The sequence below is a fragment of the Typopeltis vanoorti genome, chromosome 2 (genome assembly GCF_054136105.1).
Source record: "Typopeltis vanoorti isolate ZY-2024b chromosome 2, IOZ_Tvanoo_1.0, whole genome shotgun sequence".
NCBI lineage: Eukaryota > Metazoa > Arthropoda > Arachnida > Uropygi > Thelyphonidae > Typopeltis > Typopeltis vanoorti.
Window position 1 is genome coordinate 94,961,414 of NC_143550.1, and position 14,959 is coordinate 94,976,372.

The 14,959-nt window shown below is 33.7% G+C and overlaps 1 protein-coding gene across 3 annotated transcripts in view; it reads right to left on the reverse strand.

Annotated features, from left to right (window-relative positions):
* mip40 (Myb-interacting protein 40) overlaps window positions 1-14,959 on the reverse strand; it is a 225,467-nt gene that overhangs the window by 157,146 nt on the left and 53,362 nt on the right. The window lies entirely within an intron of this gene.

The window sequence follows — 14,959 nt, forward strand, 5'->3', positions numbered from 1 at the left end:
GGCATGACATGGGGAGCAACAGCCAATAATCTACAGATTACAGCTCTTGGTCTAGTTTTTGCCAAATATTGCTCACCAGTGTGGCTAAATAGCACACATGTTAAACTTGTTGATAACCAACTAAACAATACAATGAGACTGATTTCTGGCACAATTAAATCAATGCCCCCACACACACACACTGGCTTCCAGCTCTGCGCAGGACTAAACCTCCCTTACAAGAATATAAGAAAATCTCTGAGACCACAGCCCTACCAATACACTTAGATCTCCCAGACTTAAGTATACGACGATTGAGATAGAGACATCCACCACCAATTAGCCCAACTACTACTACTACAATCTAACTTCGACCTGAAGCAAAAGTGGCAAGAACAGTGGTAGAGCCAGACAGATGATGTCACAAAATTTTCTCTCAACAAATTACAAGAAAGTTTTGATGTTTGCTCCCACCTCACACAAAAATCCTGGACTCATCTTAACAGAATACAAACTGGTTATGGTGTATGTACGGGCATACTTTTTAAATGGGGTAAACGACCATCCCCATTGTGAAGCTCAAAGACAAACTGACCATATTGTGACCCAATGTTATCTTAATGCATATTTAGGAGACAAATTGAACTTTTTAAGTGCTACACCCGAAGATATAAACTATTTGACCAATATGGATGTAACCTTTTAATTTCATTGGTTTTTAAAATGACTTAATTTTATATGTTTTTAAAATGACAGTGTATTATACTGCATGTTTTGTTATTCATGCCATACGAATAAATAAATAAAGCTTTCTTGTTTTCTTGTTACTTCAATACCGAATGCTCTCTCTCTCTGTCAGTTGTCAATCACCCATCCAAATCACCTTAGCGAGCATGCGCACTCCATGAAAATGGCAAGCGAGAAATTACGTATAATGGCTGCATGTCTCCGTTAGCATAATGAGAATGTCTTTATAAAAACAACACTTAATAATTTTAAACTACAATAAAAGGATTGAAAGTAACATAGCTATCAAAATCTAGTAAGTACATCAATTTCTCAAATGCTTTACATTTGATTTTGACAATAATAATATCAATAACGAGCACATCGCAAGTGCTGATAAATGTGTTATGAAACCAAAACTAAATACTAACATATAAATAATTGTAAAAAGATTCATAATTATAAATTATGATTATTTTTGCAATTGTATTCATTGCAGGCAATAAATATTTTAATTCTTAATAAAACTTTAACCATTGTCTATAATCTGTACAATACAATACTCATTTTACTAAAATAAATTATAAGAAGTATAAATTCCATGCTTTTCTCTTTCCAATTTGTAAATTATGAAATGTCTAGAGTTGCTTTTCACTATAACCAGTTCACATGTCCTATTCAAATTTCCCAAACTTTTGGGTAGCATCTCATAAAAAAAAAAAAAAAAAAAAATAGATTTAATGACTTCTTGGTTTGCTGCCAATACCAAAATGCAATAAACAGTTTCATTTACTGTCATAAAATGATGTAATTACACAAATTATTAGTAACATTTTGTAGGCATAATGATTTTCATATACACTGCCTTATTAATATATAAAGTCTAAAAAGAATGATGTGGAAAAAAAATGTATAAAATATTCAGAAATCTTACAACTCGGAGCTAACGTTATTAAAATCACAAATTTCATAACAATGAGTTACAATGTTCACAGTACATTTTATATATTTTGTGTGAAATGGTTAAGAAAAACACACAACATTAAAATTTATTATCATTAAATGCCACTAGTAGACTTCTTCAGTAAGCAAATGTAAAACTGAGTGCATAAGTATGCATTTTGCCATAATACAAAAACAGAATTATCAGGAAAAACTACATTAAATAACAAGTGAATTACAGAGATTTCTTCTTCTTCTCCATCATTCTCCAAACCACTGCATTAAAAACCACAGCTCACTTTCATTATCTTTCAGTTTGGTTAGATTCTTATAGCTTCAGACATTTTTCAACATTTGGTCAGATTTTATCAAGAACTTCCAATCATGATTCATGTAGTTTCATATTATTTTATTTTAATGCTTACAAGATAAGAAGTCTTTTACAAATTCTCTTGACATTCTTGTAGTAGAAGGCTGTTTTGATTAATTGTTTATTTATACTAGATGTATTTCCTCTACATGTTTCGCTGTCTATATGGCTAACAGCATCATCGGAAGGGTGCTTAACATAAATAAAAAAAACTGACAAAAATTAAACATTTTCCAACAGCAGTTAATATCTACAAGTTGAAAAGACTGGAATGATAGTTTAATCACAAGTACTGTTAGGCATGTTGATTCTCGTAGACAGGCTTATACGTTGGTTATGCATTATTAAAACACTTAAGGAATAGAACAACGTAGTTAAGGATATAAATTAAATTAAACTTTAATAAATATTTTCCGATATTTCGGCAACGTCACGTTGCCATTTTCTAAAGGAACTTACAAAAAAGTTAGGTGCACGTAGGCACTACAACACAGAAACTGGGAATGAAGAGATGAAGCTATTGTTCTCCTAACAGTCCTGATGGTGCCCTCTAACGGGCTAAGTAGGTGTTCTTGGCCGTTGGGCTAAACTGCCCCAAATTTGGGAGGCCTACATCTGCAGACCTTCAGCCCAACGGCCAAGAACACCTACTTAGCCCGCTAGAGGGCACCATCAGGACTGTCAGGAGAACAATTGCTTCATCTCTTCATTCCCAGTTTCTGTGTTGCAGTGCCTACGTGCACGTAACTTTTTTGTAAGTTCCTTTAGAAAATGGCAACGTGACGTTGCCGAAATATCGGAAAATATTTATTAAAGTTTAATTTAATTTATATCCTTAACTACGTTGTTCTATTCCTTAAGTGTTTTAATAATGTTAGGCATGTTATGTGCAGTCTCTCCATGCTTGTGTAAACTCTGTATGTGATTGTTGGCATAGGAGAGGTCTTCAATGTTACAATGTTCATTAACAACTTCCAATTGTCGTGAAGGATAATTCCTTGATTTCTATTTAGTGTGCCTTTTGAATGAATGATCTCTGAGGACTTCTTGAACAATCTGTCTAAGTAATTCTCTTCTGAGTAAGGCATGGAGGATGTTTACCAATTTACCATGTGATGTTCTTTGAGGATCTGTCCCACACATCTGCTTTCTTTCTTCCTTCCTATTTGTTTGCAACGTCACTTATATTATGTTCTTTGTTGGATTTCGAAGCTTCTAATCTGATTTATGTATTTCTTTCCACAAGAGCACGATAGGCAAAAGGGCAGATACAACTAGCAAGTGAATGTCATGTGAGAAGATATGAAAGAGTTGCTGGTCTTCTTTCAAGTGCTCAAATAGGTGCTAAAAAGCCTGTTTTGGCTTCTGGAAAACTATATTTTCATTCTTTTTCTAGGTCTTCCTCTGTCTCTTTTTCTCTTTGGTTTATATTTTGTTACTTCTTTTGGTAACTTTCTCTCCTCCATTCTTTGTATATGTTTGGTGTTGTTTTATTATTATCATTTACTGTATCTATTTGTAATTCCTTTCTGATTTCATCATTTCATACTGCATCCATTCTTGTATATTCTTTAACTGTTCTAAGAGAGCAGAATGTTAGTCTAGAGGAGAGCTGAGAAGAAGGATAACAATTGCAAATAGGTCAATGCACAAGTTGTGCAAGAGGAATAGTGTGGAGAGAGTCTGATATACAAAGACCTTATATAAGGCAGACTGCAATTTAATGGATTCAAAGTTAAGGGTCGATGAGAATGTAATGTTCAATGAGAGTTCAGAAGTGCAACAGTCAGTTATTTATTTTGTTTGTTTGCTTGTTCCACACAAAAATTATTTTCTTCCGGAAAGACTACAAGGAAAAACTTTGAAGCACAAGCACACATTCACACCCCAAACCTGGACAAAAATGACTGTCTAAAACTATCTCAATTTTGGGAAGTTACAATGACAAATACTCACCATTCATGGGTTACTTAATGTGTAATTAATTTTTTGTTTATATTTAAAAATAATTTATTAACTAAATTATTTTATCGCAATTTATTTTGGATATCTATTAATGCAGATGGAGCTATTTCCCTGCAGCCGATACTGAACACAATATCATGCACTTTCATTTTGTGTTTTCCTATAACTATTGACAATGGCTATGAAACTTACCCAAAAATTTTACAAATAAAGATATTTAAATTAAGTATAAGTGATTCCAATAATATTTTATGATGAATTATTCCTCTAACATCTCAATTTAAAAATAAAATAAAATAAAAATACATCACAAGGACAGAGATGTAGAGGGCAGTTCATTGTGAGAGCCAAGACTGAACAACTTCATCAGAGGCACTGAAAATTCTCTTGCACATTTGCGCAGTGCAAGGACTGATATGCAATCCAGTGCTACTACTGTATTCACAGCTATATTTTTCAATATGTTGAGCACCTAGAATTCATCTACCTTAATTCCAATATCAATGGATAATACACATTTGCAAAGTGATCACTCAGCACCTCGACTATTTCCTCTACCTTCATCACCTTCCTACCATCAAAACAGATTAAAGTAATTTTTCCTCTTACTTGACACACAATGAAAAAATCTATTTTGAATTTACTTTTGCTTGCTTAGCTAATTTTCTCTCAATTAGATTTAGCTTTTTTTACCATACTAGTCACCCTTCTTGCTTATGCACTCTGCTGCTCATGAGTTATGCTAATGATCTGTTTTATATTCTCTCCACAATGCTTTTTTTTTTTTTTTAAACAGTTCTTGCTTTAATCTTTACTCAGCCACCACTTGGTTTACACTCCTGACTGTAGGTATGCAGTTTGATATTGTATTCTCTCCTTTTAGCTTCTCAGGCTATGGCACTGCTCCAAGATGCCTCCTAAGTTTGTCATAATTAACAGATTTATAGTACAACAAACCTTTTCTTGACAGAGAATTCCATGTGCTTAGCAACCTCCCACAAAAAGACTGCATGGTCACTTATCATTTGGAGACAGAGTATCTATCTCATTGGTATTATTTCTGGGAAAATTCTCATGTTACTCCTCTGAGATAAACTATTATTTTTATGGCTAATATAGCCTACTTTCGTTAGGAGTGTCTTTTTTACAATGTCATTGGCTCTTTACTCAAATCTTAGGGCATTACTGATGTGTTATAAAACTAATATATGAAAAATTATAATTCATCATAACGCTATTAAGGGTATAGACCATATTGATCGTCTGTTCCAGTCTCATTATCTATCCAATATCTTTTTTGAGGTCTATGCTGCCTTCTCTTTCCAGTTGGCTTATATTTTAGTATTTGTTTAGGATATCAGGTGTTGGCCATTTGGTTTACATGTTCTATCCATTTTTGTTTATAATTGTTTAGTTTTTCTTCTATTGATTTTGTTTTTCAGTCATTTAAAATGTTTCTTCTTGTACTATATTTGGATCAAGTGTTCTATTTATCAGGCCTATAATCTGTAAAAATGTTGATATTTTTAATTTCATGCCTTTTTCTCCTTCGTATGATATTTCACATCCAAGATAACTGAAAGTATTTATCTGTTCTATTATTTTATTATTAATAACTATTTGTTGGCTGTCTCCTTATCCCAGCAATATGCATATATCTGCTGTTAAAGGAAGGGAGTTTGGGAAAGTGGGGGTAAAGTAATGTGGGGAATTATTTGAAAAAAAAAAAATGTTTTTTTATTAAATTCAGCTAGTGATTTTTATATAGAGAATATTATAATATTAATCCTACCGGCTGTGCCATTGTTTAAATATAGGATTTTTAATTATTTAATATTATCCTGTCTATAGAGATGATCTCTGTTCAACAATTATTTTTTTAATTCCGAGTGTACCTATACATGCACAAGGGTTCACTCCAATTGGTGCAATGACCTCTTTTTTTACTATTTCTTTCAGAATCCAAATAAATCACTGACTCAAAACCAAAATACAAAATAAATACATTTAATATAACAAAACAATATATATATATACACACACACACACACACTTCAAACAATATTACATAACTAACTACAAATTTAATTGGATCCAAGGCCTTTTGTAGGGTTTTATTTTTTATTCCTGTTAAGGTTTTTGTATACAAAAACCTTAACAGGAATGAAGGACTAATTTTACCCATGATCTGGAAGACTTTTATTAGATCTCTCAACTCGTCAGAACTGAATTACAGTGCCAACTATAGTACGTTCCTAAATAACAAGTGAGATCATGCAGGCTCTATGCATGTATTGTATGTGTTCTGTTCTTTGTTTAATATAATTGGAATCTGTTGATTATAGTTTGTAACAGTTTTTTATTTTATTTTTACATCAGTTATGTACCCTGAAGATGCCAGCCTTAGTTCATGAAACTAGTTGGTATAACATAGTTGTTTATTATATGCACTTGATCAATATAATCCCATTAAAAGTCATTCCATGTTCATAGCCAGTTTCTTTCTCTGTCAAGGCCTTTTTCCGAAGATGACTCTATTCTTCATTTTTACAGGATCCTTTTTCATCACTCATGTAGCACACATTAAATCTTCCTGACTCGATTCTGTCTTCTCTTCAGTAGAAATAATAGTTAGATCCTGTTCCTTAATACAGATGAAACTTCCTAATCAGAGTTTTCTCGAACATTCCTTTAGAACATAAATAGCAACTTCTTTTATTCACTAATATTTATTGACAGTCTTAACTCTTCCACTTTAAAAAATTTACAGTTCTATGATTCCCTTTTCGGAATCTACTATAAATCTTCCAATTAGCGTTTCCTCCAATATTCCTTTTAAAACGCCTATAGTAATATTTCTCTTTTATTTACCAACATTTATTCCACTTTAAACTTCATAGTTCCACGATTCCCTTTTTAGAATATACTATTAATTTTCTTCCGAATGTCAAGTAAAAAAACTCAATTTCCTCCAAATCTAAACGTCTGCCGGCCTGTGTTCTCAATTCCTCCCGAACGCTATTCTTGTTTACTCTCCCGCTGCTTTGATACCGAACTTGTCAGCTGTCAATCACACATCAAAATTCTCGGCGAGCATGTGCACTCCATGAAAGTGTCAGCCGTTATACAGCCACTCCGTGTCAGCTATTATACAGAAACCAAGTACTGTATATTGATCATTTTAAACTACAATAAAATTCCTATAAGTAATACAAATATCAAATCCAGTAAGTACATAAAATTTTTAAATGCTTTACATATCACTTTGATAAAACAATTTCAATAACGAACACATCGCAAGTGCCGACAATGCGTGTTATGAAACTAAAACGAATAAACATTCTAACATAAATAATACGTAAAAATATTCAGAATTTTTAAATTATGATTATTTTTACACATACATCTGCTGTTAAAGGAAGGGAGTTGGGGAAAGTGGGAGTAAAGTAATGTAGGGAATTATTTGAAAAAAAAAAAACGTTTTTTTTTTATTAAATTCAGCTAATCTCCTTGGAGTGTAGATTTGTTTCATTAAATTTGTTAAACAAGTCTCAAATAATCTGTCACTTTTGAAATTAATCAAGTAAACACAAAACTGACAACCAACAAATATGCTACACTAAAGAAGTAAATGGCAAGAAAATTGTATATACACATATTTACTCATCTGCATATTGTCATTTTGGGCAAGTCTGTTTTTTTATACCATAGTGTACCATCACCAAAACCATTGTTCCCATTTATAACATCGCATAGTGTGCAAACTATATAATTATTTTGTATTTTAGAACCATATCCTAATCAAAACTTGCAGAACCCTCGAGATACTCGTGGAACCCAGGGAAACATTGCTCTATCAGTGGTTCCCAAATTTATTTGGCTTACCCCCCCCCCCTCTTTTCAAAAGAAAATTTAATCATATGCCAAATTTATTGACATATCCAATTCAGATCACCAAAAATTTATAATATTATTATAAGTAATTACGAGTGAATGCAGACTTTTTCTCCTGTGTGCCAGGAGTTTTCCTCTCCTTTTGTACATCCTGGAGATCGCTTTGTAGGCTGGTGGCAAATGACTCACTATCTGTTGCATCACAAACACCTTCAATGAGAGATTTCTTAATACCAAAATTAAACAAAAGTCCCTCATCTCTTATTCATATTAAAATTTAAATCTGCAGACTTATTACTTTTAAAAAATCATGGCACTACGGTTTCGAAACTTTCACCCTAGAATATGAACTTGCGAAGAAAGTATTCAGTATTACCAGATTCAAGAACCGGATACAGACTCCCTTGATCTTCACATTTGGTAGAAAAATTTTCTTTATACTTCCTTGCTGATTGGTCACTAACTTTTGCAGCACAGATGTTATTTCTTTCAGTTTTGAGAACAGAGGATATGCTGCCCATTGTTGTAATCGGCTTGCAGGCAGTTTTTATGATTGGTCATAAACAGCAGTATTCTCTTTCCCAAATGTTGAAATGTTTCGATGTGAGAAAATGAATGATAATTCATGAATATTTCCATGTTTAAAAATATGCCACTTGGTCACTGACATTTGCTACACAGATGTCATTTCCTTCAGTTTTGAGAACAGAGGATATGCCGCACATTGTTATAATCCCATTGCAGGCAATTTTTATGACCAGTCATAAACAGCGATATTCCCTTTCCCAAATGTTGAAAGGGTTCGATGTGTGAAAATTAATGATAATTCATGAATACGTCCATGTTTAAAAAAATACATGGCTTGGGCACTAACATTTGTCACTAACAGATGTTATCAGGCATTCTGGGTCTGAGGTCTGAGTTTTTTTTCGACATATTCACGAATATTATTCTCCTCAGAATATTTCCACTATAAAATATTTATTCATGAAAAATGCTTAGAAAACTAAAATGACAAATTCCAGGAGAACTTCTCACAGAACACTTATTCACCTTCCATGGAACACCAGTGTTCCGCGTAACACAGTTTGGGAAACCCTGTGATAAGCAATAAAACCGTGGAGTCTAAAGGTAGTAAGAGTGTGCTAGTTCGAAGAAAAGGTCATGAAAAAAAAAAAGGTTTATGGTTGTGTTGTCATGTTTGGCTGATGGAACCAACTTAAAACCAATGATCATCTTCAAACGTAAAACTAGGAAAAAATTTCCTTCAGATGTTTTTGTACATTTTCACGAAAAAGGATGGATGGACAAAAATGGTGTGAAATTATGAATAAATAATGTATGGAAAATGCGACCAGGTGGTATAATGAAAAAAATGGAGTTTATTAGTATGGGATATGTTTCGAGAACAGAGAATACTAAAAGTCTTCTAGAAAAAAATAACACAAAAATTGCTGTTATATCAGGTGGTTTAACTTCTATATTGCAACCACTAGATGTCTGCTTGAACAAACCATTTAAAGATCATATGGAAGAGTGGAATAATTGGATGTTGAGTGGTGAAAAATCATTTACAAACAGTGGATCTACACGTGCTGCATCACTTGATATGTTGTGCAATATTGTAATCAAAACATGGAATAAAGTAAAAGTAGAGGCTATAATAAAATAATTTAAAAAGTGTGGTATCTCTAATCTTATGGATGATACAGAAGATGATCTGTTGTGGGACACTGATGATGATGAAAACGAAATCAATTCACCAGATTCGAACTGGGATCCACATGACAATCATTTAAACAATGAATCTGAAGAACGACTTTCAACAGATGAAGAAAATTAACATGAAAATTGAGGTTAATAATTATTATTTGTTTTTTTAAGACTTGCATCTATTGTAATATTTTAAATAAATTTATGTAACAAAAAATAAATCTGATTGGTTTATAAACACTGCCTATTTTCTTATATAACAATGTACCGTAACTACCTAAATGTTCATCCAAGAAATTAAGCTTCCCTTTTTTATACTCGCCGTAAAGATGACCCACGATTTCGAGGGGTTTTCTGTAGTATGAGAGTCATCTTATACGCTGACAACAGAAATAATGAAATATTCATCCTGTTCAGAAATGTTGTTGTTCACAATTCAGACTGTTAATAACATATACTGACAGATAATCATCATCAAATTCCTGCCATGTACCCACAAGGGGTGTACAGGATATGATAGTACTACATGAAAAAATTATATCGTTACTAACTTCCTATCTACAATTTTCCTCCAAATCAGTCTGTTACTTGTCAAGACTCCAACATTATCAGATCTTATATTTCTATCGTCTAAGGCACTTTGTACCGTATCAATCCACCTATATCTTGGTCTTCCTCTGGGTTGTTTTCCTGCCAACCTGGCAGAGAACACTTGTTTTGCTAATCTTTCCTCACCCATTCTGTTTAGGTGAGCATACCACCTGAGATTAGCTCTACTAACGCATTCCTGGATGCAGACAATGTCAAGTTCTTTCCTAATATCCTCATTTTTAATATGATATTGCCATTGATGCCATCTGTTCAAGCCTCTAATCTTTCTCAGGACTCTCATATCTGCGGTCTCTAGTCTTTGGTCAAGTGTTTTACTTCTGACCCAGCTCTCAGATCCATAAGTTAAAACTGGTTTGAACACTGTCTTGTATACAGCTAATTTAGTGTTCTGACTAATTTCTCTCTTATTCCATATGAATTTATTCAATTGACTTCCCACCATACCAGCTTTGCTGATTCTGTTGTCTATTTCTATATTTAATTTACATCTTCAGTAAAAATCGTGCCTAAGTAGCTGAAATGTTTTACTTGTTCCACGGGTTCTCCATTCACAACATAGTTGACATTTTCAATGATTCTGACTATTTTCATTGTCTTTGTCTTTTTATTGCTAACCTTCATACTATATCTATTACAACAGCTATTCAATTTAGTCAGAGAATCTTGCAGACTTGTAACGGATTTATTTAGAAGTATAACATCATCCGCGTAAAGCAAAGAGCTGACATTAACATCTCCAATTTTGATATCATGTTTAATACCACTTTCCTTCATAATGTGATCCATATAGATAATGAATACCAGAGGGGATAATGTACATCCTTGTCTCACACCAGATTTCACATTAAACCATCTTCCTGTACTTCCTTCAATTCTAACTGCTGACTTACAACTCAAATAAAGACTAAGTATTGCTTGATATAATGCCCCATTGACACCATATAATTGCAGCGTATTGAATAGCTTCTCTCTTGGCACCTTATCATATGCCTTTTCCAAATCGACAAAACTTAAATACAGATCTTTGTTATATTCCCATGCTTTCTCGACTATTTGTCGTAAAGTGAAGATCTGATCCTGACAGCCTCTGTTTGGCCTGAATCTAGCTTGTTCTTCTCCAAGCTTTTCTTCCACAATTCTTCTCAACCGTTAATCAAGTATACTTGCATAGATTTTGCCAGGAACACTCAGTAGGGAAATACCTCTGTAATTCTCACATTCAGTTTTATTTCCCTTTTTATATATGGGTACTATGAGAGATCTACTCCAATCATCGGGAATTCATCCCTCTGTCCAGGCTTTCTGAACTAAGCAGTGCAGCCACTGTAAGACTCTTATACCACCATACTTCAGCATTTCTGGTCGAATATCATCTACTCCAGCTGTCTTTCCACATTTTAAGCCTTTGATGGCTTTTTCTACTTCAAGTATAGATATGTATTCCTGCCTGCATGCATGGTCAGTGTTTTTTACCACTGTGCTGTCATCACTGCTTGCTTCATTTAGCAGTTTTTCAAAGTAATTACTCCATACTTCAAGGATATCTTTTATTCCAGTTTTCATGTCACCTTTATCATCTCTAACTCCTTTTACAGCACTCTTTCCTCCATTCCTAAGCTTCTTCAACAACCTCCAGAATATTTTGCCACCTTCTTGATATTTATTTTCTATGTTCTTGCCAAAGTCCTCCCATGACTTTTGTTTAGCTAGTTTTACACAGTGTTTAGCATTCTTGCATTTCTCTCTATATTCTCTAAGAGCACAAGCTGACTTATTTGGCAGGAACTTTTGATATGCTTTCTTCTTTTCCTTCACTGCCTCTTTAACTTCCTGTGTCCACCAGGGAGTTCTGATTTTTCTATCCTTGCAGACAACCTCACCACATGCCTCTCTGGCTGAATCAATCAGTGTTTTCTTGAAGGCTTGCCACTGAATCTCCAAGGTTTGGTTCCTGTTCTCAAACTCTTTCATTTTTTCTTCAATAATCTTTGTGTATTTTAGTCTACAGTTCACATCTGAGAGCTGCTCAACTTTTATTCGCTTTAAAACTTTCTTACATGTCATTCTTTTCAATATGAAATTCAATTTTATCCTGCTCAAGACTAAATAGTGACCACTTCCAATTTCAAATCCTCTGTACACTCTGGTGTCCTGCACCAGGGAGAAAACATCACTATCAACAATAACATAATCAATGAGACTTTTCTTATTCCTTGCCTCTTCTCTCCATGTGAATTTGTGCACATTTTTATGTTGGAACATGGTGTTAGTAATAACCAGTCCATGTCCTGAGCAGAAATCCAACAGATATTTGCCATTATTATTAGCTTTGCTCTTTTCTCCAAATTTTCCCAAAATATTTTTGTATGTCTCACAATCATTTCCTACTCTGCTATTTAGATCCCCAACAAGGATCAACTTTTCATTTTTCATTGTGTCAGTTGCTTTTTCTAAAGCATCAAAAAATTCCTCCACTTCTACCTTAGTAGAACCTTCTGTGGGACCATAGGCACAAATAAGTCTCATTGTCCAGTTCCCCATTCTCATATTTGCCCACATTACTCTACTTGAGACTGACTGCCATTCAAGAAGATTAGCCTCGTATTTTGTGTTGAATACTATGGCTACTCCTTTTTCTTGGTCATTGCCTGAATATAACATTTTGTATTTATTGCTCAGAAAGATCTCACCAGTTTTTGTCTTTTTTGTTTCAATCACCCCTATTATGTTGATCTGGTACTTATCTAATTCCTCAGCTAGCTCCATTTCTTTGCCATTCAGGCTTCTTACATTGATAGTACTGATCTTTAACTCTGGTGATGTTGGGTTGGGGTTTGTTTTTAGATTTGTTCCAGTAGCTGACTTTTCGCTGTTAGCCCTGGTTCCCTGGCAAAAACAACAGGGGCCTGTTTAACCGGGCGACGCCCCAGCCGGCATGAAATTTTGTCATGTCGTACCATCATTTTTAATTGTGGTTTAACCAATAAGAATACAATTTGGTCGACTAAATCCCAAATTGCCAGCCCATCCTCGTTCGGTCAGTATCCAAGTAGATACCCAACAGGGTGCACCACGAGAAGGTGAGGATTGGACATTAGGTCAGAAGCCCTGGTCGGTTCTCCGCATTCCTTTAAAGGCTATGTGGACGTCTCCTCTCAGTTATACAGCTTTGACACTTAAGCACCCCACTGACAGATAATCAGTATCAAAATATCCTTCACTACCAAGTTCTCTATTTTCTATCTAGATTTTTCTATCTAAGTATACTTTGGCTAATTAAGAACTCTATATTATTTAACTAATTTACTAATTTTTTTTTAAAGAGTTAAAAAATTGAAATTATTTTTTTCTTTTTGCCACTAGGAAGCAGCCCATAATTGGGAAAATTCAGTTTCCCAGTTACTCTGTGTATTTTAGTAAATATTGTACATACTTCTATAGATAACCTCAATACAGAAACTGGACCATCAAATATATTCATTTATTTTTGTTAATAAATTATGCTTTAGAGAGCAGTTTAATCTGCAATGCTTTTTCAGTATACCATATTTTTCCATGTATAAGACGCCCCACGTATAAGAGAAATCCTACTTTTTCGAACTCAAAATTAAGAAATCAATATTTTAAACATAAAACAGAACACATTTGATATTTTTTTAAATATTCAAAGTATATTTAGTAATTAGATAATTTTTTTTTAAAGAATACACCAATCGTTTTTTATTTTCAGACATTTTTAAGAGCTAGTGCTCAAAATATTGTTAATGCATTAACTTACTCCACCAACGAGTTGCAGGGGTAAGTTAATGCTTTCAGAGTTCTGACTAGTTTATTCAGAATCAGCCATTAATAACGTCAATCAACAGAGTTAACAAAGGCTAGTGATTGGCGGAAGCCTGTTCGTGGAGACAAAGTATACAGCAGTTTCTCTACGGCAACCGTGGATCTCTCAACCGGTTACCCCCCATGTGTAAGACGACCCCCAATTTTTGATCTAAAAATTTTTGAAAAAAAGTACAGTCTTATACATGGAAAAATACAGTAATTCACATGCAATCCATCTTGCCAGAAGAACTCTTGTATTCAACTTCTAGCACATATTTTTGTTAGAATTCTAATGGATGTGACAGTCCACTGACCATTGCTATACCTCATCAAAACTTATATCTCTCACTCTTACAACCCAGCAAACTCATCTTTGCTTAACATTGGTAAATCACCAATCCTATCTTCAACTTCAGCCAATTAGTCGTTCACGTCAACTAATTTTATGACTTCACTAATGTTGATTTAATTTATTATTTGTTAAAAATAAACTTTCTCATCACAACAAAATATTATTTTACATAGGCTATTATCAAATGCTAGCCCATAAACCGATCATCAAATGATGAGGAAAATACTGTAATGAAAAAAAGCAAAACAGAAGTTTTGAATATTCTTGTTTATATGTTACATTTATCTATTGTATTAAAAGAAAAAAAAAGTAAAGTAAACATATATCGACTAGGGTGTGCAGATAAGATTTTTTGTGTGGAGAGTGGCGAGTGAATGGAATGGATTGCCAGAATTGGTTGCGAGCTCCCTGTCGGTGAATGGATTCAAGGATAGGATTTTTGTATGATAGGATTTTGGCGTATGATGGTTGATTTAGGTCTAGACTCCATGGAGATGCCATAAATAGTAACTATTCAGACTGTGAGAATCATGGATACTAAACTTCAAATAAGTGAACGATTTCATTAAAAACTTACTATT